This window comes from Rattus norvegicus, chromosome 6 (assembly GCF_021556685.1).
Source record: "Rattus norvegicus strain SHRSP/BbbUtx chromosome 6, alternate assembly SHRSP_T2T, whole genome shotgun sequence".
In the NCBI taxonomy this organism is placed as follows: Eukaryota; Metazoa; Chordata; class Mammalia; order Rodentia; family Muridae; genus Rattus; species Rattus norvegicus.
In genome coordinates, this window is record NC_141539.1 from 81,768,011 (window position 1) to 81,793,429 (window position 25,419).

General features: G+C 42.3%; 1 long non-coding RNA gene across 3 annotated transcripts in view; it reads left to right on the forward strand.

Annotated features, from left to right (window-relative positions):
* The first annotated feature begins 2,045 nt into the window (after positions 1-2,045).
* LOC148005259 (uncharacterized) overlaps positions 2,046-25,419 on the forward strand; it is a 39,052-nt gene continuing 15,678 nt past the window's right edge. The window contains exons 1-3 of one of the 3 annotated variants that reach the window (XR_015623059.1): positions 2,046-2,430; positions 14,409-14,508; positions 14,597-16,210. This is a non-coding gene — a long non-coding RNA (uncharacterized LOC148005259). Of the gene's footprint in view, positions 2,431-14,408; positions 14,509-14,596; positions 16,211-23,129; positions 23,735-25,419 lie in introns of those variants that run through there. The other 2 variants (XR_015623060.1, XR_015623058.1) reach the window with 2 other exon arrangements.

Below are 25,419 nucleotides of genomic sequence, written 5' to 3' on the forward strand. Positions count from 1 at the left end.
GAGATCTCAGGGGTCCAGGTTAATTGAGATAGCTGGTCCTCCTACAGGGTCACCCTCCTCTTCAACTTCTTCCAGCTTTCCCCTAATTCAACAGAGGGGTCAGCAGCTTCTGTTCATTGGTCGGGTGCACATATCTGCATCTGACTCCTTCAGCTGCTTGTTGGGTCTTTTGGAGAGCAGTCATGATAGGTCCCTTTTTGTGAACACTCCATAGCCTCAGTAATGGTGTCAGGCCTTGGGGCCTCCCTTTGAGCTGGATCCCACTTTGGGCCTGTCGCAGACCTTCTTTTCCTCAGGCTCTTCTCCATTTCCATCCTGTAGTTCTTTCAGACAGGAAGAATTATGGGTCAGAGCTTTGGCTGTGGGATGGCAACCCCATTCCTCACTCGATGTCCTGTCTTTCTGCTGGAGGTGGGCTCTACAAGTCCCCTCTCCCCACTGTATGACATTTTGTCTAGGGTCCCTCTCTTTGAGTCCTGAGTGAGTTTCTCACTCCCTAGGTCTCTGGTACATTCTATACGGTTTTTCCAACCTCCTTCCTCCTAAGGTTGCCTGTTTCCATTCATTCTGCTGGCCCCCAGGGCTTCAGTCCTTCCCCCCACACCAATACCAGATCATGTAACCCCCCTTTCTCTCCCAGATACCTTCCTCCCTCCCCACTTGTGGTTGCTTTCTTCTCCTTCCCAAGTGGGACTGAGGAGTCCTAACTTGGACCCTTCAGTTTGTTGACCTTTTGGAGTCCTGTAGACTGTATCTTGGGTATTCTGTACTTTTGAGGCTTTAAGTCTTATTTGACTTGGAATTTTTTTGCAGGTAAGCTTTGATAATACATCTTAAAATTTTGGGGAACTCAAAGCTTTCACTGAGTTGTAAGCCAAACCAGTTTTAGTGCCATCCACATGTGAGTCCCCACCCTCCTGGTGACCTTTCTAGGCACTCTAGTTTTCCTTTGTTCAGACTTTGTTTACGGACATGGGATCTTCTAGTTCACTCCTTGTCTGATCACAGAGAACTGACTCCCAAAATAGAAGTTTGGGAACGCCTACGGAGGTCAGTCCTTTTGTTTTCCAGATGCAGACATTTGAGGCTGAGAAGCTTTGTTCCGGGTCTGAACTGGCTCTCCTACCCCCGTGATATTCTATCTATGGCTACAAAGGGCTGTCTTCAGGAGTATAATGTGGTCCATATGAGCATCCCCTGAGCTCCAGTATCCCCCACTTCCTTACTCCTTTGGTTTTGGGCACAGTTGAGGGAGTTCTGCTTGTGGGAGCCAGTGCAATTTACCTTGCCCTCTGCTGCCCTCTACTGGCACTGGCTAGTCTTCTCTGTTCGCCCTTCCTGCTCTGGCACCACTGGTCATCAAAAAATGTTTGGGGCACAACTCTCCCAATAACGCCATTTGTTTCCTCGCAGAGTACATCTATAGACTAGTAACAGTCCACATTGATTAGCCCTATCTGTTAGGAATGCAATCTCTTGTGCCCTCCCACTGTTTATTGAATAAGAATCTGTATTTTTTACTTAGGGGACCTAGGTCCTCAGTGATTCATTTTACCCAGTCAGTCATTACTGTGGCCATTCTAGTACACATTCTAGTCATGCTAGCTGGTCACTGTGAAGTGGACCAGGTGTTTTCCACAAGAGAGGCAGCCATCTCAAATCGCAGAGAACGGAAACTAGAATGCATTTGAGATCTTAAAACAACAACAACAACAATAAATAAATAAATGAATCCACATTAAAAGTGTGGAATGGGACTGGAGAGATGGCTCAGCCATTAAGAGCACTTGCTGCTCTCTTAGAGGACCTTTCTGATTCCCCACACCCACAGGGTACCTCCAAACAATCTGTAATTTAAGTTCCTGGGAATTTACCCTTTCTGGTCTCCATGGGCATGAGGCATTCATGTGGTGTACAGACACATATACAGAAAAAAAAAACCCAATGCACATAAAATTAATTAATTAGCCAGGGAATCCATAAAGCTTCGCTAAGTTGTACATTTGTATTTGTGCCTGCATAAGGAAACTGGTTAGCTCAGTGTGGGTTCTGGCGTGAATTGACCCAATGGCAGGTCGTAAAGACCTGAGCGCGCAGTCTCTTTTAGAATTGAGAATCCACCAGTAGCTCAGAGGGAGTCTGAAGTGATTTATCTTTCAGCTTATGACTGAGTCATCTTCTAGAAAAACAAAACAAAACAAAAATAAACAGGTGGTATGTTTTAGGGAGCCATTTTTTTTTTATTTCAAATGCCTTGCTAGCCGGCCCACGGGGCTTTCCTGAACTCCACCCTTTCCAGCAACAAATACAGGCTCAAGGGCAGAGTCACATTCTGAGGAACAAAGAACATTTAACAGAAGAACTTAGGTTTGGGCACCGTGGCCTTCAGCAGGATGTTTCAGACGGAACCGGGCGGTCTCCCTGAGACAGGTATCTGAGCGCTCATACACTTTCACTTCTTGGAAAAGATAATAAATGCAGTTGAATGCATGACTTTCTGTAAATACCCCTGTGAGATTTCTCTTTGTGTGTGTGTGTGAATGTGTGTGTGAATGTGTGTGTGAATGTGTGTGTGGTGTGTGTGTCTGTATATAAGAAAGAAATGTGTTTCTGTTATGACAAGTGGTGAAGGCAAGTCATGCTGTCTTTGGGTTTTATGTGAACCGTAACTTCCTTACAGAAAGGTACTTATCTGTCGGAGAAGAGGGTTTACAAAATGAATAAAGTTGGGTGAAGCTGAAAAGAAGACTGGGGACAAAGAACTGGGGACAATAAACACATTGAATATGTTTAAAATGCCCTATTTCTGAAACAGTCCACCTTACAGACAAACCGCTGAGAGCCATATTCACAACCTCATTAAAACCCAGAGCTGAAAAGGTCCTTCAAGGATTTGTGGTCTGTTTCTTAATTCCTCCTTGCCTTGATTAAGTTTAGGAAATCAGAGTATACCATTAAGGAGGAAGCAAAGTGTGGGGGGAGAACTTAAGAGTTCAAATAGGAAGAAACTGGATAAATGTAGTACATTGAAACATATAGCACAATAACTAAAATAACATGCTCCAGAAAAAGAAAGAAATGAATTTTTTGTATACATCATCCTTATTATATAACCTATGAAATTTGTACATACACATTCACTGAACAGAACTAAAACGGCCTACATATCACAGCTTCCTAAAAGAATATTTACATGAGGAACTTGAAAAATCCTGGTAAGTTTTCCAAAACAGGATCACCTCTAAAGGTGCTTAATATTTATCTCCAGAAACGTCAAGGTTAGATGGTTTACATTAGCTGCTCCCTTGGGGAAAAAAAAGTAAAGTTCTTCATCTGGCAATGGCAAAATTGGTATGCCGAAACCTAGTACTTATTTTGGGTAACTTGGTGGGACACACCAAGAAATGTGATGTAATCTTTCCATTCTACATGTGTGCGTGTATGCGTGTGTGTGTGTGTGTGTGTGTGTGTGTGTGTGTGTGTGTGTATGTGATGGACATGTTCTATATGTGTATATGCCACTTATTTTGAGTTAAGAAGACAAAGCAACCAGTTTTACATGGTATTCTTTACTAATGTTTCTAGATGTCCCAATAAAAAGCCTGTCAACATGACCCATGGAAACTTTGACATGAATAACATTGTGGTAATTGTGTAGAGTTTAAATCATGGTAGGGTAGGACAGTGTAGGAAGTTTTTCTTGGCTTTATCCTTTGGGACTATAGATGAGACAGTGTTATATGCCAATCCACATGAGGAAAGAGGAGTTCTATCGGAAGAACCACTCTTTATTGCTTTGACTTTCAGAAAGCAACCAGTGAAAATAGTTCTAGGCTTGGTTGACAACTTTCATGCCTTTTGGAAAATTCGTGTGTTTAGTTTCCTAAAGGAAATAGAGCAACATGCAGGAAATAATCATTGCCATAGAAACACCATTTACTTTTTATTTATTTAGAACCACTATTTCATTTTGTTAAATAAAAAAGCGTTTTCCCCAACCCATCCTTCCCTCTGTCAGCTGTGCTTTCTAATTTATTCGCTATGTTGTGTCTGTTGTGTCTGTAGAGGTTCCTCATTCTTAGGAGGTAAGAACTGGTTACTGAGGCGCTGCCAGTCAAGCATGAGAGAATGTTTGGAAGAGAATAAGGAAGTTGGGAGATGGACGAAGCAGAGAAGTTTAATAATTATCAGTTAACATGCTCAATCTAGAAATAATCCTGCCTACAATTGTTCGTAAGCACTGTGCTTCCTTGCTTCCTACCTGATGCAATCATTTCCTTCATGACTTCCGGAATTGTCCTACCCTCTGGAAGGAGGTGCAGCACTTTTAACCTAGGTTCTGAGCAGTGAAACCTGAAGTTTCGTTTTATTTCTCAAAGAGTATTTTTTTTCCTTTATTAACTTGAGTATTTCTTATATACATTTCGAGTGTTATTCCCTTTCCCGGTTTCCGGGCAAACATCCCCCTCCCCCCTCCCCTTTCTTATCGGTGTTCCCCTCCCCACCCTCCCCCCATTGTCCCCCTCCCCCCAACAGTCTAGTTCACTGGGGGTTCAGTCTTAGCAGGACCCAGGGCTTCCCCTTCCACTGGTGCTCTTACTAGGATATTCATTGCTACCTATGAGGTCAGAGTCCAGGGTCAGTCCATGTATAGTCTTTAGGTAGTGGCTTAGACCCTGGAAGCTCTGGTTGCTTGGCATTGTTGTACATATGGGGTCTCGAGCCCCTTCAAGCTCTTCCAGTTCTTTCTCTGATTCCTTCAACGGGGGTCCTATTCTCAGTTCAGTGGTTTGCTGCTGGCATTCGCCTCTGTATTTGCTGTATTCTGGCTGTGTCTCTCAGGAGCGATCTACATCCGGCTCCTGTCGGTCTGCACTTCTTTGCTTCATCCATCTTGTCTAATTGGATGGCTGTATATGCATGGGCCACATGTGGGGCAGACTCTGAATGGGTGTTCCTTCAGTCTCTGTTTTAATCTTTGCCTCTCTCTTCCCTGCCAAGGGTATTCTTGTTCCCCTTTTAAAGAAGGAGTGAACCATTCACATTTTGATCATCTGTCTTGAGTTTCATTTGTTCTAGGCATTTAGGGTAATTCAAGCATTTGGGCTAATAGCTACTTATCAGTGAGTGCATACCATGTATGTCTTTCTGTGTTTGGGTTAGCTCACTCAGGATGATATTTTCCAGTTTCAGCCATTTGCCTACGAATTTCATAAAGTCGTTGTTTTTGATAGCTGAGTAATATTCCATTGTGTAGATGTACCACATTTTCTGTATCCATTCCTCTGTTGAAGGGCATCTGGGTTCTTTCCAGCTTCTGGCTATTATAAATAAGGCTGCAATGAACATAGTGGAGCACGTGTCTTTTTTATATGTTGGGGCATCTTTTGGGTATATGCCCAAGAGAGGTATAGCTGGATCCTCAGGCAGTTCAATGTCCAATTTTCTGAGGATCCTCCAGACTGATTTCCAGAATGGTTGTACCAGTTTGCAATCCCACCAACAATGGAGGAGTGTTCCTCTTTCTCCACATCCTCGCCAGCATCTGTTGTCCCCTGAGTTTTTGATCTTAGCCATTCTCACTGGTGTGAGGTGAAATCTCAGGGTTGTTTTGATTTGCATTTCCCTTATGACTAAAGATGTTGAACATTTCTTTAGGTGTTTCTCCGCCATTCGGCATTCCTCAGCTGTGAATTCTTTGTTTAGCTCTGAGCCCCATTTTTTAATAGGGTTATTTGTTTCCCTGTGGTCTAACTTCTTGAGTTCTTTGTATATTTTGGATATAAGGCCTCTATCTGTTGTAGGATTGGTAAAGATCTTTTCCCAATCTGTTGGTTGCCGTTTTGTCCTAACCACAGTGTCCTTTGCCTTACAGAAGCTTTACAGTTTTATGAGATCCCATTTGTCAATTCTTGATCTTAGAGCGTAAGCATCTTTCCCTGATTTCTAGCTTTCTGACAACTCGAACCTGTGTGGTATTTTCCCCACAGTTTCTTTTCTCAATTCCTTCTTGGCTTCCCATTGATCAGCATCTCCATGCTTCTCAGACAGTGGTTTCCCACATGCACTTTGTCCTTCACAGTGTGCTTGCCTTGAACTTCTTGTCATTATCTTGGTCTTGAATCTTTCTGGTAGCCAGTGGTTTTGTATAGCTTCCAAGTCCCACTTCCACCCAGCAAATCATTCCTGTTCTCGTTTTATCCTAGAAGGTAATCATCCTTTGGTAACTTTTTCCCCCTCACATATATTCAAAGCAACTCTTCTTCACTTCTGAAGGATGTCTTGACAGTTTTTATAATTTCGGATTTTCAGTTTAAAAGATCAATTAAAATATTTTACTCTATATTCTTATTTGCATGGTTTCTGAGGAGTTGGATATAATTTTTAGTTATTCTACAGGCAAGGTATTTTTCTTCATATTTATTCCCCATAAAATTAAACGTATTTGTATGTATGTATGTATGTATGTATGTATGTATGTATGTATGTATGTGGCAATGTACACAGAGGTTAGAGGACAACCTTTGTAAATATGTGACTCGCAAAGCTTCATCTCTGTAAAATGATTCCTCTTGGGGACAGACCTCATTAAGGGAAGGATATTCTGGCACTTTTTCTGATACACCTTCTGTAATATCTTAGCATGTTGTTCATTGTTGTTCATATGTATTGCATCTGGGTAGGACTATTGATGCTTTTCTTCCTTAGCAGCTTGCATAGCTCCTTTTGTTACTATGGAAGATAGCTCTCAGAGAAGAGGTTTTTCAGGCCAATTCCAGCTTGAATCCCTCAAGTCTTCTATCCAAAATGTGAAGTGTCTTCAACAATAGGTGCTTCCCTTTAATTTCTGGGAAGCAATGAGAAGCAATATCAATAGTTTATAAATAGTTGTGAGGTCTAGTTGTTTTCTCTTGCTGAAAGCATATAGGAACTTTTATCTAATATTCAGTGTGAGAACCTGACAAAGTTCACAGGATGTGCTGTAGGCTTATATTTTCCAAAACCTACTTTAGTTATGGTTCTTTAATTGTTCAACCTCCCTTCTTGCCCACCACCAACCAGAGGTGGGAGAAAAGAAAGGTGAATGAGAAACAGGAATTATGGACCTGTTTAGAAATAGTTCTTTGGGGCGGTCCCAATCTTCACTGTTAGCAGTCCAGTCCACTAATAAAACACCAAACATGAATTATTAGCAATAGCTAGATCCAGAAAAAAAAATGCGAGGCTCTGCTGGTCGGCACGAGAGTGCAGAATTGGCAAGAAGGAACTGTAATACCACCAGAAGTTCTTTGTGCATTTCTCTCTATGAAGTAACCACAGTGAAGATCAGCAAATAAAGCAAGGTGAACCAATGAAAGAACGCCGTCCACTGTCTGTGGGGTTAGACTTATACCTTTTCTAAACATCACGTGCCTCTCAAGTACTCACTCCAGCAAAACATCACAAGCTCTTTTACTAGAGAACTTCCAGAAAAACACCAGGTGTCTGCTCACAGTAAAACATCCTCTCATAACACAGTTTCCAGGAAAAGAAAATCACATGACACAACTGAATCTGCAACAAAATCAGAATTCCCACTTCAATTTACTTTGTGTATCCCTGGAGGTTCTGTCTCTTAGAACCGTTCATGCTGGCCTTCCAGCTGAGTTAGTCAGGGCTTTCCTGTCTCAGCACTGGTTCTTGCTGTAAGTTGTGTTTTTCTGTTTCCCATTTATTCCCCAAGCTGGGGCCTCTAGTTTTTCCTGCAACGTTCTTCTCTTTCTGGAGAACATTGTATGTTCAGCTTTTGTTAGAACACCATGAAGATGTCTGGTCTTACATGTGAGGCTGGCAGAATAATGAAAGTCCATTCTGAATGACCTCCTTCCTCTGAAGGTGAGAACATGCAGGTATTTCCGTCTGTATTTTTATAAAAGTAACATGATCTCACAGACTGGCATACTGCAGAGTCAGCGAAAGTTTACAGTGAGATGACAATTTTTCTCTTCTACTATTGTGATTAGGATGAGATGATCTAATTTGCTTACGGGGATTTCCCACCCACAGAATACTGGTGCAGGAGTTCCTCCACCTGGATGCGGTCAGTACGGCATCACTCGCTGAGTGCCCTATGGGCACACAGAAATGCGCTCCTGTTCTCCATCGACTCACTCTGGAAGGTTACTTGGCAGCATGAACTTACGGGGAAAGGTTCTGACAAATGATATGACCTAACAAGAAACACAAAATCCACGGAGCAGAAACATAAACACGGGTCCTTGATTTACAAAGCTTTTATTACTTACAGAAATTTACCTCTTTTGTATATTTTCACTATCCAAAGCCTTCCCTGTTTGGTATCACCACCATCAGTCATGTGTGGCTTTTAAACACCAGACATGTGCTCAGTACAAACTAAGATGTGGTTTCAAGGATTTAGAGTATCAGATGGAAAATATATTTAATACTCTTATAAATTATTAAGATCACCATAGGAATATTTGATTAAATTGTATTAGGTTTATGTTTTTTATTTTACTTTGTGTATGTCTACTGGAAGTTTTAAAATTACATTTATTTGTGCCTGACAGCATTGATCAAAACAGGAAGGTGAAAGAATTGATAATTTTACACACACACACACACACACACACACACACACACACACACACACACATCTGTGTTCCCAAATTAACAAGTGACTTTATTAACCCCATGTCCTGGGCAGGTATTCTCTGCACTTGCCTATGAAGTTTACTCTGGTGGGAGAGTCTGAGGGACTCACTAGTGGTATCATAGGATTGTCCCTACTCAAGGCCAGTCTGACAGCTTGCATACCAGTATCCCACTTTCCTGGCTGGCTCTGTGACAGCTTGTCTGCTTGCCACCATGCTGTCTCTCAAAGACAATGTTACCTTGTTTCCTTGCAAGTCCTCTGGAGACAGTCTGCAGGGCGCCTGGTGCCCTGTAATTTTTAAGACATGGTGCCAGGAGCTCTGTGGTGAGTAGCATCATCTGGTGAAATAAAAGTATCTTCCCCATGTAGGCATCATCCCTACTCAACCCTCGCATCCCAGCGTCTTCTTGTTATACCTGGTCTGAATGCATTCTTTAGGCATCAAAACAAATCCCATCGATAGTGAATGAAGCAGAAAAAGTAAAACAACAAACAATCAAACAAACAAAGAAAAAACCAACCAAACAAACGAAAAGATGGAGAGGCAATTCTGCATATCTCATTAGTTTTCGATATCAAATCTGTAAGTCTTTGTAATTAAACAAAGTAAAATTCTAATCGTATGTACTTGACTCATTTGTTCAGACATTTCTCCATTCATCAAAATAGTATCAGCTATTCAGTAGTCTCTACCATTGACCCCAGTAATATGCACTCCTTTCCTTCAAAGCACTGTTAGGAGTCACATAGGCAAATAGGCACACTGTGAGGCTAAACGTGAGTATGCCTTTGGAAGTGGTTTCCCTACTCCCATCCCCAGTGGGCTTTGGAGACAAAAGAACATTTGCTTCAAGTTGACCAGGGGATGTTAAAAGGTAGATATAAATCTGAATTTTGAGGGATCAAAGGAAAACTTTTTTTTCCAAAAAGGATATTTGGGTCTCAATTAAGGTCAAATAATCAAGCAAGAATGTGATCTAAGGGAGGATCTGGGGCTAGAATCAGGAAAAGTAGTCAGATTGCATATGACTTTTTAATACTAGGCTGATGAATGCCTCTAATTTTCTCTCCCTGCTAGTTTTCACAAATCATTCTAAGGGGATCAAAACTGAACTGATTTAAACAAATGCATTCAGTGAAGAGAAGGCAATATAAATACTATCTTCCACAGAAGATGAAATGCAGATAAAATAGGCAAGAATGGGTGGCAGAGATGAGTAAAAGTCCCCTTTCTGTTTCCCCAAGTAGCATCATGAAGGAGACCACTGTTAACAGATGGCTTCACTCTGAGCTGTCCTCCTCATCTGCCAGACTCACATATTTAATGCTCAGTATCTGGTTTGTGGCACTAGTTGGAAAGCTGTCCTGTAGGAGGTGGGGCCTTGCCGGCTGGTACCGGCATACGAGGATCGTGCCCATTTCTGGTTCTGGCCAGTTCTCTCTGCTTCCTAGTGTAGGCCGTTTGAGGAGTGCCCACACATTTTCACACCAGCAATGGAGCAGTTCACACTGGTCTACCTTCTGTGCCATGATGATGGATTATGGATGATGATGTCGCCCTGAAACTGTGAGTTAGAAGAAACAGTTCCTTCTCTGAGCTATTCTTTGTCATATGCTCCAGGCTGGGTAGAATATTACCACTAATCGTATCCCTGTCTAGCTTCAAATAAATGAGTTTCAAGCTACGATATTTACTGCATAATTACTGGGGGATGACCCCTAATTTAAATCTCTAATGCTAGTCTATTACCCCAACTGTGCTCCCCAAAGACTTGCTGTTTGAGATTCTCTGGTTTATTTCTTTTCCAGTCTTCTCTGTCCTGGGGGCTCCTCTTCCTCCTCCTCCTCCTCCCCCTCCTCCTCTTCCTCCTCCTCCTCCTCCTCTTCCTCCTCCTCCTCTTCCTCCTCTTCCTCCTCTTCCTCCTCCTCCTCCTCCTCCTCCTCCTCCTCCTCCTCCTCCTCCTCCTCCTTCTTCTTCTTCTTCTTCTTCTTCTTCTTCTTCTTCTTCTTCTTCTTCTTCTTCTTCTTCTTCTTCTTCTTCTTCCTCTCTCTCTCTCTCTCTCTCTCTCTCTCTCTTTCTCTCTCTCTCTCTCTCTCTCTCATCTCTCCTCTTTGTGGTCTCTACCTGTGACTTCTAGCTCAGTAACTCAAACTCCACCTCTCTCTATCCCCCCCCCCCCCCCCAGTAATGAGCTGTTGCCAGTTTTATTTAACCAATAGTCTTTAATCTGGGAGCAAAATTTCCACAACAAAGGCTGATATACTCGAGGATCCCCTCTTCTCATCCTGGAGCAACCAGATCTCAGAGTACAGAATTTAGCATTTGAATACAAACATCACAGGAACAACTGCCTACAGGACTGTGTTAGAAAACTAACTGTCAAGATATTTACAATAAAACTAGGTAAGAGCATCCATTGTGTAGGAGAAACTGATCAAATTGAAAGGAAATCTCTGAAATGTACTAAGCCATATATAAAGTTCTGAACCAAGAATCAAAGGGAGTGACCTTAGCTATGATTCACAGCAACAGGATATGGAAACTGATGAGGTCCCCTTCCTTTAGCCAGGCAGGAACCCCAGTGGAGAGATAGAGACCCCAACCCACCCACAAAACTTTCTACCCCAAATTCTGCCTACAAGAAACATAGGCATGGGGGATGGAGCAGAGACTGAGGGAATAGCTGACTAATAACTGACCCAAATTGAGAGCCATCCCATGGGCAAACACTAACCCCTAACACTGTTAATGATACTCTGCTATGCTTGCAGATGGGAGCATGTTGTCCTCTGAGAGGCTGCCCCCAGCAGCTGACTCAGACTGATAGAGACCCATAGCCAAACAGTGGATGGAGCTTGGGGACTCTTATGGAAGAATAGGAGGACAGATTGTAGGCCAGAAGGGAAAAGAACCTCACAGGAAGATCAACAAAATAACTAACTTGGACACTTGGGGCTCTCAGAGTCTGAACCACAACCAAAGAACACACAAGGGCTGGATCTAGGACTCCCTACAAATATGTAGCAGATGTGCAGCTTGTTCTCCATGTGGGTCCCCGAACAACTAGACTGAGGGCTATCCCAAAAGCTATTGCCTGTATATGGGATATGTTCCTCTAGCTGGGCTGCCTTGTCTGGCCTCAGTAGGAGAGGAAGAGCCTAGCCTCGCAGAGACTTGACACCCCCCCCCCCCAGGGGACTCGGCTCAGAGAAGAAGAAGATAGAAGGATTGTGGGAGGGGGATGACTGGGAACCCGTTTACATCCCAGAGAGTGGGATGTAAAGTGAATAAGTGAAACAAACAAATCTACAAACCCAGGGTGGGGGTTTTTATTTGTATAGGATCTGAACCTATACAAATTCATTTTATTTGTGAGTGTGCATAGGTGTATATTCCTGTGAGTGCACACAGCTGCCAGAAGAGGGCGCCAAGTGCCCGGTGCTCTCCTCTATCAGTTTCCATCAGTGTTCCTTCCCCTGGGGCTCGTGTTTTCTTATTGAGGGAAACCAGCAAGCACCCTTGCTTCATCTTTACTCTTCTTCCCACTCTAACGTTGGGTTATAGTCATGTGTGGGATGCACAGCTTCTTACACGGTGCTGGAATCTGAACTCTGGCCTTGAGACTGCATGATAAATGCTCTTACCTGACATGGCTCCTCTCCAGCCCACTAGTGCCTTTCATATGTAACTTGTAAAGTTATCTGGGACCTTACTAATATGGGTAGTTTCTGAATGGGCCTCATCAAATCCCAAGACAAGATCCCTGCCATAGAATTTTTGGCCTCTTTAAAACACACGCTGAAATTTAATTCCAATTGTAACTATTTTAAGAAATGATACCTTTAATATGAATACTTTGGGTAAGAAGGCTTGGTCTTTTTGATTTCTGTCATGTGAAGCACTGGCTTCCCTCCCTTTGGAGGATAGAGTGTGCCAGGTGCCAAGTCTTGACCTTAGTTTTTTTTTTTTTTTCCAACTTTCAGAATTTAAAACCAATACCTATTTTTTTTAAAATAAATTGCTGTCTTAGGTATTCTGTTACAGCAGTACAAAATGAATGACGAAAGCTCTCTGGTATTGCAGCCGGCCTGCAGCACTCACTTTAAGTAGAAAGAGTAAGCCAGTGGGAAAATCTGGTACAATCATAAAAGAGATTCATGGAATATTTGTGTAAAGGTGTAGCCATTTAATTGTCTTGATGTAGAGCCAGGACCTTTCCTTTATGATATAATCTGGATGAAGTGTGCATTTAAGTTTCTATGATTCTAGAAATTTCCCGGTTTTATAGTTTTCCCAGTTTTAACAACAGAACCGTTAGTACCTAATTTACCAAGTGTGTGGAAAGCAATCAAATCTTCACAGAGGCAAGTATTTTTTTAACCCAGATTTGGATCCCATATAATATTTAGCCAAATTATGAAATTATTGTAACAAATAATCCAGTGTAAACAGGTTTGAAGATAAATATATTAAATTCTTAGTAAGTAAGTAGCGAAGGGGTCAGGCTTGTCCAGATTTGTTAGCTTTGAGCAGTCAGCTAGCCTTGGGCTTTCCTTGGCATGTTTTAAGAAGGAGCATTTGCTAACCAGCAGATGGATAATGGGAGGTCGACAATGTGACTGACAGACAGCATAGGTAATGGGAGGTCGACAATGTGACTGACAGACAGCATAGGTTAAAGATCCATCTCTCTGAGAATCTGGATGTGTGCTTAGGGGTGATAAAAAGCTCAGAGTGAAACAAGGCACAATTTGGATGACACAATGTCCTTCCTTAGATATTGTATCTTGACTGTTTGTGAGACATGGACAGCAGCTGGTTCCACACTATGTCCTCTGGAAAAGAACAGTCCTGAGAATCTCCTGGGAAATCTTCTTGGTTTAGAGTGAGGTACATAAATGATATCTACAGTCTAATGGTTCTGGAAGCCCCGGGTGATGTGGAACAGGGTGATTTTTAGTGAAATTAAATCCATAGAACATCTGGTCTGTACCAATAGCCACACTCACTGAAGCTGACTAACACACCCAGGCTCTCATGACTAAATAGTGGTGCCCAAATGACAAAATATAGCCAACTGTTTTCAGCAATAAGGTTCAAGGATGACTGCCAAGAACATATAAAATGTTCCCACATATAGATAAGAAAGCAAACCTAACTGCCAAAAGGGCAAAGTATATGAACTGATAATTTCCTCAAGATGGTCTCAGAGAAATCACATGGAGATGAGCTATTGGGTTAACAAAATATGATAATAGGCATAATATCCTGTGTTAGCATGGATGTCAGTCAATAGGCTCAAAATACAACACTGCACTGTATACACTGACGGTCCTTTTAAAGGACAATACCACAAAACATGCATCTTGAGTAATTCCCAAGCACCAGTATTGCTTAATGGGCCAGGAGTCTAACAGTAAAACGCCAAATTCCTCTTCTCATAAAACTTTCCTTTTAGTGGAGGGAGTTAAACAACAAGAAAATAGGTTCTGGGTTGATAAAGCCCAGGCATAAAATTAAGCAAGACAAAGCAAAAGAGAGAGAAGCATCATAGAAGAGTCAGGGAGAGCTTCACCTTTGGCTGTCTGCTATACAGGAAGAATATAATTACATGCATTTAAGGATCATCACAAATCATTATTTAGAATAGCAGGTTGAAAAATGTCCTGGGTATGATCCATTTATGTTAAAATGTGTCTGTGTTTACATACATGAATCTATCTAATACAATGTTTTAAACACATGGGACAGCACAGGCTTACATGACCAAACCTCTGAATGCTGGCTGCCTCTGCAGTTGATTGCACAGACCATGGTATGAAGAAAGGAGATAAAATGCTCTATTACTAAGGTAAATGCTTTTTTTTTTAAACAAAAGAAATCTTTATTTGACAAAATAATATACTGGGAGGGCATTATATTATTTACTTTTTTACCAGAAAAAAAATCTGACAGAAACAACATGAGATTGATTTTGGATCCTGTTTTGAGAATCGGTTCCTTGTGGCAAGGAGGGCACCGTGGGCAGCTGAGTTCACAGCAGCGGGACTGTGAGGCACATGCTGATCAAATCATGGTGAGGCAGGAGAGTGAGCCGCAGACGGGTGGAAGCTTCAGAATTCCATCTCTAATACCAACTTCCTTCAGTTGGGCCCCACCTCCTAAAGATTCTAGAGCTTCTCAGGACGGCACCCCCGACTACAGACCAGAACTTCAAAATCCTAACAGGCGTTAGGAAAAACAACAAAACAACGACAAAGAAAGAAACAACCCCTCCCCCCTAATTGGAGATGCCAATAATGACAAAGCATGCAAAAATTAAAGTGAAGAATGTGGGGGCTGTGCACACGAAATAAAAATTATCAGCAGGTTTTAAGCAAGCACAGCAAGAAGAAAAGCCAGAAGTAGTTATGGTTGTGGAGCACCGTACAGTTCAGAGGACAGTTCACACCCAGTCACCCTACCTACTAATGCTCCTGGACCGCTTACCCACTCTATGTGATTGCACCTCTGATGACACAGTGGGTGATACTGACGAAGTTGAATGTCCCCCAAATGTTATGTAAAGGGTGCCCCATTTCACCGAAGTCAGAGTCTCCTGGGTGTCCAAATGAGGCACCAACAGAAGTGGAACATCTTGATGTGCCCTTCAGCATCTTGGCACCTCAGGAACATCCGTGAAAGTTGGAAAATAGATGTTTAGTAAACAGAGTTAAAACAAATGGCCGAGGTATAAAGGGCAGGACATAACTGAGGGACACAGTAGTGCCCAGATTCCAAACCCATCACTTAATGGCTGTCACTTTCTGTTAGGAGAAAATTAACAGGTCTCCAGACCCCAGCTGGGGCATTAGTTACACTCATGCGCAGGGAGAAGTATGACATCGGGCTGACCTTTTTTGCTATTGTGACATTTGCCTCGATAAGCTGTATTGACAGTTTTCAGAAAGTAAAGAGGCTTAGCTCTCTTCCTAGGTTTCTAGGAAATGCAAGTTTACACATCTCAAGTGAGCAATTAGCTTTGAAATAAATTACTACATTTGTTATTGCCTTAAAATATTTATGGTACATTGCTACTCTAATATTTTTAAGTTTTCATAAAATGATCTCCCAGCTCTGACCACTGTACATGGTGGGAGTGGGTGACAATTAATTTTGCCTAGCACAAGTATGAAGTGACCTCTCCAGAACTTCCACTGAAAGAGGAGAAAACACAATCTCCCAACATTCCTCTGGAATCCCTTTTTTTATTTGTTAGATAGAGTTTCTTTCTCTACCTCAATACTAATGTTGCCAAGGGCTGTGCCTAGAAGTATTCTCCAAAGGCCTACATGCTAAGAAGTTGCCCCCATGCTCTGGTACCATAGAGGGGGCGGGACTCTTCAGAACCTTCTTAAGGTGATAAGTAGCATGCCCATTGAAGGGTCATGGCACTCCAGTTCCCTTCTTGTCTCTTAATTTTTCAAACAGATGTGACAATACATACTTGCTTGTCATAATATACTGTTTCCTCAGGATACAGCCAACCTGTAATGGAATGAAACTATGAGCCCAAACACATTTTCGTTTTTAATGGTCACAAATACACTGTCAAAGATGGACTGCCAACTAACACACCATTTCTGTCAAAGTATAGAATGAACTTTCAGTAGATTGTAGGTTCATTCAGGGTTACCGTGCTTTAGAGCTTTGGGACAAAGCTCAGGACTTTCACAAGATGCCTGGTCCTGTCCCAGCAGATCCCTTCCTGGAGTAGGTAGATGGTCACAGGTCACTTGTGAAGCCAAATGCAGAAGGGTTTCTGTCATCCGTTAGAATTTCTTTTCTTCCTACTAATTTCCCGTTTCTTCTCATCCAGTTCCTGGTCCCATTCTTTAGTATTCCACAGTGCATTTTCTTTATTATTTCCAATGTGTTTTGATTTAAAATGCTTGCCAGCACTGTGCTTCCAACTTTTTGTTCATCTTAAGATCTCTAGGGTCACATAAAACAGCTATGTCTGCAGGTACAGGCCTAGATAAAACGAAATGGTCAAAAACAAAACTGTAACAGACTCGTTCAGACTTCGTCCATGTGAAATGCTGTCAACCATGATTTAAAAGTGCTCCTTAGTGTCGTTTAGAGGTTACATCCTTGGAGTGAGAGTTATAATTTATTGGGAGAAATTCGATTTAGTAACCCTATGTACTCTCACACTAAAGGGACTGAGCAGCATTTGTCTCTGTCTCTGAGTGTTTAAACATTTAACATGAAGGTAGGGGCAGTGTTCCGGCAGAGGATGGTTTCTTGGAGATTGTCTCTGGGGTTTCCTTGGCTGATGACTGTTGTGGCAGACACTCGAATTCTGTTTGCTACACTTGCAAAGGGGACTGGGGGTTACTCCACTGAAGTGAGAACAAAAGAACAGTGGCTTCATGAAGCTCACTTCTTGTCCTCATTAAAACTGCACCATTGTTTTTCAACTTGAAATATTAGTGAGGATTTAGGGAAATAAACCTGCTCTCTAATGAGATGAAATTGGAGGCTTATTGGCTCAGCTGTAAATGATCTTTGAGGTGTTGGTAATTCAACCAAATCTCTGATGCCTGCTGTGTGAAGCCCATTGATAATATTATTCAGTGAACACGGGTCAGGGGAGTGGGAATAATTAACAGAAATTGTTGTGTTCACAAGCTAATGATAACACTTGAGGATGATGCTATCATTAGCTTGTGAGCTAAACAAATTTTGCTCACAACGATAGAGATTCGTAACATCAAGATGGGTCATCTAGCAGTGAACTATTAGTCAGCTTAGTCACTGGATGTAGTCCATTATGTGCTTAGCTACCCAAGGAAGACATATATTACCCCATCTTGCTGTTAGGGCTAATGTTCTGGTCTAATGTTTAGACACAGCACTCCAATAGGGCAGCTCTGGTGTGCTGATTTTCCAGGACTCCCATATAGTCTCTCTCCAGGGAATGCAAGGAGGAAAGAAACAAAAATGATTTCCATGTCATGCCACTGACTCTGTGGCATCAATAATGCTAGCTATGAGGTCTTGCCATTCTTTATCTCTGTCCATACTGCACCTACATTAGTTTCCTAGTCTTCAGATTGGATATTAGTTACCCCAGAAGCATTGTGGGAGAAACATACACATGCACACACACACACACACACACACACAGATACACACACACAGAGAGAGAGAGAGAGAGAGAGAGAACCTTCCGTTAATCTCTTCATTTCTCTCCTTTTATTAGTCTGCTTCTTGTTCATCTTTTCAGTGCATCTTGTGTGATATAAAACTGGATGGATTTCTCTACTGCGTATGTCATTGGCACTTATTTTCTCATAGCAAAGCTGGCTTTTCTAGGGATGGGTCTGATAAAATAATCAAATCGACTGCCATGGTCCCTGTACCATGGCAGTTTCTTCATAAGCAAACTGAAACCCGATGCAAGTGGTGAACAGGAGAAAAAAGTCAACACTTACCCAATCACACACTATAGCTAGAGATGCTCTACTTGAACCAAATAAACACTTTATTTTCTTGCACTGCAATTTGGAAAAGCTTTCCCTTGCTCTCCTTTCAATAGTGAGCTGAACTGCTTGCCATCTGGTACAAGTTTTAGTGCATCCAAATTACCTTTCATCAGGTTATTTCTTACCGCTGGAATTAAAAGGAGTGGAAGAAGGTGGAAGCCATTGGAGACACTGATGTGAAGTCAGCGCATGCTGTGTTGATCTACGAATCCATCTGCATCTCTCTCTGGTGGGAGAGGCAAACTCACTCCTGACAGGAGTCACAGGAAGACAGTCATCACGTTGGGGTGCACTGAATCAGAGCCCATCTAAGGGATCAATTTTGGGGCAGCTGTTGATCCAGAGCACCTCTAGGAAGGCTGTAGAAGCCAGAGCCATGTCCTGCTCTTTTTCTTGTGGTGAAACTGAAAGCAGGTTTTGCAGAAGCTGCAGATGGGTCCTAGTCTCTTTTCCCGTTGCTGTGATAAAATACTCCAACAAAAGTAACAGAAAGGAAATGGGTTTATTTTGGCTGCAGTTTAAGTCCATCATGGTGACCAGTCAAGGCAGCAGGAGCTCGAAGCAGCTGGTCACATTGTAGCCACAGTCTGGAAGCAGGAGCAATGTGTGCTACTACTCAGTCCAGTTTCTTCACTGCGGTGTGCCAGGACCTCAGGCAGAGAACGGTGCCGCCCACAGCGGCTGGGTCTTGCTATCTTAGTTAATGCAGGCAAGACAATCCCTCACAGGAATGCCAAGAAACTCATCTAGAAATTCTTCTAGATTCTATCAAGTTAACAACACATGGTTTGGTCCTTAATTTAAAAAAAAACCTCTATACTGGGTAATTCCAGCTTATACTGGATAACTCCAAAATAACTGTTTTATCAATGGCATTATGACAACTAATGTGTTACTCCACTTTTTAAAATGTTCATGGATAGCATTTTATGCAGTGGTTTTGGTAATGTTTTGAATAGCGGCACCTACCATATCCTGTGCTGCATGATGGAAAGCTTAATCTGCATTCTGAGGAGGACCATGGATCTTTAACGTTCTGCTCAGCTGTGGTTACACAGATAGTGGCATCAAGTATCAGAGACTGAATGCCTTCCTCAGTTGGACACCAGAGGTTGCCCTCCAGTTTCCACATGTGTACCCACAGACACAAATGAGCATATGCAAAGCAACACATACACACACACACACACACACACACACACACACACACACACACACACACAAAATAAAGGAAAAAAGAGGAAAGAGTTTGTCTCAATCTCTATTACTGTATTACTGTCTTCTAGGATACTGATATTCAAAGTCCTGCTTGTGGCCAGTTCTGCAGTTCTGACCTTGCAAATTGTTTATGTAGAATGTGAGAATAGATATTTAAGAACATGTAGAATTTGGGCAGCACCACGATGTCCAAGCACACAGTTGGGGGGACTTGTATTGTTGAAGAGATCTAGACAACTTCTGCGGTCAGAAGCACATAGCATATACTCCACACATAAAGAGTTTAATTAAGTGTGCCAAGTGGACACAAGCCGTTCATTCTCAAGTTAAGCCGTTCACTCTGAAGTTAGTTGGCAAACTCGAATCCAGAATGGGATTAAATCTGAAATCCATTACTTTCACCGAAATTACTGGAATTGAATCTTTTTTTCTCCATCTTTATTAACTTGGGTATTTCTTATTTACATTTCAATCGTTATTCCGCTTCCCAGTTTCCGGGCCGGAATTGAGTCTTTTAGTTTACACGTTACTGTGAACTTTTATTGACAAGCACAGAAAGCTAGAGATGCTCCTTTCATTTGGATGTGGATGAAGAGGAAGGCTCAAGACAAACACTGCAAAGGCAGAGCTGCTGCACACTGGGAAAGCTGAGGATGGACCTTTCTTGTCCACACGTGTGACTCATTTTTCTGCTTTTCATAGAAGAAAGCAGAAACTCTTGATCATCCACTCTCACCTGTAGGTTGTTTCAACGCAACTTGATTTAGGTAAATTCATAGGAAGAAGCAAGTTTCTTTATTTGCCCAAACACTCAACTGTTGCTATGCATGGTATTTGAACAAGTTATCTATAGGCTGCTTCATGTGTTGACCATTATTTAAATTATAAATTTTGTTTGGATAATAGAATGACTATAATTACATTATATTAAATATAATAAGAGGCAGTTATATTAAAGAGTAACTATTTTCTGTATATACTTTAAATGAACAATGAGCATGATTTTGGCTTCTTTCTTTTCTTTTCTTAAAATTTCTTATTCTACCTATTAAAATTTACTCTCTGTATATTGAACGTAATAACAAAAGATTTAGGTTTGAGTTTTGTATCTTTTTTTTTCATTCTCCTAGTGATCATCTTATGATTTGAATATGGCTTGTTCCTCTAGAAATCATGCTGGAGTTTGCTGCACACTGTGAGGCTCAAGGAGAGTGGTCAACTCTTACCTGACTACACTGTGTAGTAGTGCAGCCTTTAAGCGGTGGCTAGGATTAGGTGCGACCATCAGAGTAGGGCACAGTTGAATACTGGAGGCTTTGTAAGAAGAAAGACCAGAACACACACACACACACACACACACACACACACACACACACACCATACAACAGAGACAACACACATGCAATAGCAACACACACAACAAACACAGCACACATGCACACACATTTCATCATGTCACCTCAGGGTTCTTCCAGCCTGGACATCATGAGATGAAGTTCCACAGCTTTGGATCAGAACTGTGCGCCCGAACAAACCTCTTTGATTCTTTGGTATTTGGTTACTCACAACAGAAAATAAATGAGATCATTATATTTTACACATAAAATATTCATTTGCAAAAGATTAGACAATTTTAAAGGTGGTCCTTCAACTAGAGAGAGGTCGTTCGGTTCTATCTCCCTTGCAGGCAGTCCAGTGGGAGACTGGAAGCAAGCAGGCCTGCACACACAAGCCAGGCCTATGAACACTTCACGTGATCGTGTGCTGACCTTAAATGATGGTGAAGCCAAGTCCTCTGCACCATTCTCACTAAGCCATGCTTTGAGCTTTGGGAGAAGCTGAAAATGGAGGGAAATTATGAAATTGAATCTTCCAATGGAAAGACTCCATAATAAAACTTTAATTTCAGATGTTGGTAGAGGAGTATAGATATGAGTGTCACCTTGAATTTTAAATTCATTAAAGTCAAAGGAAAGAAGACAGACGTGCCCAAGTCAGGAAAAGCATGACGAGATCACAGAAGGAGGTGGGGGATGACACAGAGTAACTAAAATCTGTAAGATATGTGCGATAGTCGGAATGCTCATGTTCTTTCTATAATTCATCCTAGAACTCACTCCCTGGTGCACAGCGATGGAGAAGCAGGGTTTTCATGAGCTGCTTAGGCCATGAGGACTCTGCCCTATGAACAGGGCTAGCAGCTTTAGAGAAGAGGCGATTGGAGCAGGCCCTCCTGCTCTTATGTCTGCCCCACGGTGTGAAGACAGCGTTCAAGGCGCTGTCTTAGAAGTACAGGCCAGGCCCTCAGCAGACACAATGAACATGACAGGCAGGGCCTCGACCACAAACATCCCAGGCTTTAGCACTGTGAGAGACCAATCTCAATTGTTGACGGGTTACTCACTTACTGTATTTTGTGACAATAATGGTAAATGGACTAAGAATTTATTCCTTTCTTTTGGTGATCAAAACCCAGAGCTACTTCAGCATGAGTTAAAAAGGCACCTTGTGCTGTTTGCGGGGAATTCATGCACTGCTAGGTGCCCGAGGGACCACTGTACCGTTCTAATAGATGCTGATAGTCACAAAGGCTATCTATGTAGCCTACCTCTATAGCCTCTGTGTAGTTTGTGTCGGCTGGTTTTATGAGAAAGGTTGGTTATCTGTGGCTTTAGAAGATAACTCTTACTTGAGTTCATGCTAAAAGAAATGTGCAAAGGTGGACGAAAGGGATTTCTGTCACTTGGGATCCTGCCTGGGAACATCATTTTTCTTGAGGTGAGGGGTGGGGTGGGGAATAAGAGCAATGGAAGGAACACAGGCTTGCTGAGGAGGGAAGGAACCCTGTGGTGGCAGTGGCTGGTGGGCAGCTTCCTGGGAACACGTGTGTCTGCTGTTCTCTTTATGATCCATGAAGGAATGTGTCCCAGCAGGCCCATAAGCAGCAGGCTGCTCAGGGAAGCATCGGCGCTTTCCGTACACATTAGTTCTCTTCCTCTGGGGGGCAGGAGAAGGCAGTGATCACAGAGCCTGATCACACTCCTCCAACCCCTCCGTTTCCAACAGCGATGCGATTTGCTTTGCCAGCCAGTGTCCAGGCCACATGTCTGCAAATCATCCCTGAGCGCCCTTCTCTTCCTCTGACGATGCCTCTGGTTTCTACATATTCTTGGGCTTTTACAATGCAGACAAGAATAGGAACTGAAAAACCTGGCAGCGTCTTTTAGCTATTATATAATATGAATGTAGGGCAAGCCAAGGGAGATAATGTGATAGAATCTGACGTGGAGGAGACCGTTTCCCCTGCATGCAAAGGGGATGTGTTGACTCGACGCTGCTGAACAAATCCGTTTGTTTTAGGTCTGTCTTTTCTTTGTATCTGGCACTGTGGCGGGTGTGCAATGGATATTTTAACCCGTGGTATTTAGCTAATGTCATTTAGAAAAGTGAATTATAGCCGCAAATTTTTAATCACGACAGAAATGTAACCCAATGTTATTGTGTGGTCCGGTCTATAAATAAGAACTAAAATCATTACATAAGGTTAGTAAAGACAGACAGAAAAGACATGTCTTAGTTAGAATGAGATAAGTGGATGGGATTATTTTACCTTTCTTATTTCTGCGCTGTTTGAGGATGTAAGTAGAAGGGTGCACTGTTGATGAACGGATAACCTGAAATGACCTGCTGTTCTGAGTTAACTTTCACATGTTCTCTCCTGCAGGCTGAAGGTGCTCGTGAAGGTGAATGATGAAAGCCCTTAAGGCCAGGCACAGGCAGAGTGAGATGTATGCTCATTGAAACCACTGATCCGTTTCCTCCTGGGTTTGCCGACTTTAGATGGCAGATCACAGGATGTGTGTTTTGATGTAATGTAGATACTGCCCGAGTGTTTAGGTTCCTCCCATTTTAACTGGATGGATGTATCCTGACCCTAATCATCACCCATGCTACTCTCAGGGTACAATCAATGGACAAGGTCCTCAGCACAAAGCCACAGCTACCTATGGTCGTGTAGTGGTTTAAACGAGAAAGGACTCCCAAAGGCTCTGGCATTTGAATACTTGTTTTCCAGCCAGTGTTACCATTTGGGGAGATTTAGGAAATATGGCCTTGCTGGAAGAAGTGTGTTATTGGAGGTGCGATTTGAGCATTTGAAACCTCGCCCTGCTTCCGATGACTTCTGCTTTGTGCTTGAGGTGAGCACATACATGCTCAGTTCCGTTCCAGCTGCTCTGCGTGCGTGCCACTTGCTGCCATGCCCCTGCGCCATGATGGACTCTGACTCTCTGAAACTGTAGGCCCAAATAAACCCTTTATTCTACCAGTGCCTTGGTTATGCTATTTTATCACAACGGCAGACAAGGAAAGTAACAGACCTAGGGCACTTGCAGTGCTCTCTGGAGATGGCTGGGTAGGCAGTCCAGTGCACTGAAGGTACTTTCTGACCCTTTGACACAGCACCTGCTTCTCAAGTCACCGAGAACGTGTTCACTGCTTGTATGTGGTGTTAGAGAGACTGTTGTGTATGTCTTGTTGTTGCACATATTATTATCATCCAGGGGCCTGAAATACCAGCTATTAGATGAGAACTTTACTCCCATAAGAGAACTACTAGTAAAACACGTCAGTTTTGTGGTCTGGCCAATGCAGGGGCATGGACAGGGAGCTTTCCAAACTGACGGATGCTGTGGTGGAACTTTGTAATTATCTCGGGAACTTGTAGGTTGTGCTGAGTCTCCTTGCTGCCTTAAGCTAAGCCTGCCAGTCTCTTTACTGTATTCTCAGCAGTGTTCCTGCTTGGAGGATTCTTCTCAGCTCATCAGTCGCTTTGGGGCTTCTTAATTCCCAAGTTATAGAGTTGGCTGCAGAAACCACATATTACCATTAGGTGTCGCTGTCTGACATAAAATGTAGTCAATAACAATGGACTCATTTGGGTGTATTTCCAAAAAGCACCCATTTTATAGTGTAAGATAAAATATGAAGTCTGAAAAAAAGTTGAAAGTATTGACTCCTGTACATAATGGCTGCATATAGAATAGTTCGAGAAATCTTAAGTTATAATTTAAAGAAAGCAGTATTTCTAAGTTAATTTTATTTTCAGGAGACATTATAAAAGGAAATCTCAACCCCTTAGACTCTGTTTTCTTGACTTATTTCTGACGTACATTCTCTAATTACATTTGCATATGCCTTTACTACCCCACACTTTGTTCATCTCCTGCTACTTGTCATTCATGGGGGGCATTCATCTATTTTGTGCCCTGTGTTTTCATTCATTAGGAATCTTCCTTCCTGAAGCTCTGGCTTCACCTTGACCAAAGCTACTTGCTGCCACAGGCAAGCTCAGAGCTCAGTTCTCCACGAAAGCTTCCCTGATCTTCTCAGACAGAAGCTTTATCCCGACCCCTGCCTCTGTCTGCCACTGTATTGTGTTTCCCTCTCAGTGTTTCATAAACACTAGCTTATGTATTTATTCCTTTTTTGTCGTGAAAGTAAGAGTTGCAATATCATAGCCAAAAGCCTAAGCATTAGTGATCATAGTAAAGAAAATATATAAATCACATAAAAATGGACAAAGGAGGATTTCACTCTGGTTGACTTTTGAAGAATGTCCACTTACTAGAGACTGGAAATTGGCCATACGATGATAACTAGACGTAATGATCAATGACAGCATATCAGTGTGGGGTGGGATGTATCCCACACCGTAGTGTGGGGAGCCGATCAGTACAATTGATTTTCTGGCTGTGATAATTGATGACATGATAAAGTAAACAGCTCATCAATGCCCCACAGCTCATTTAGGGCATCTTGCTTTTTAGCTATGGTTTTGTGTATAGTAAAAATACAATATACCCTGTCTGAATTCATCTCAGGAAATGCTTCCCTTTACATACCGCACTGCTGATAAAAATAACAAGAGACAGAGAATGTTTAGGGGTGTTTTAATTTCATTTCCTATTGCCGTGATAAAACACTGTGACAAAGGCAACTTAGAGCGGGGGGGG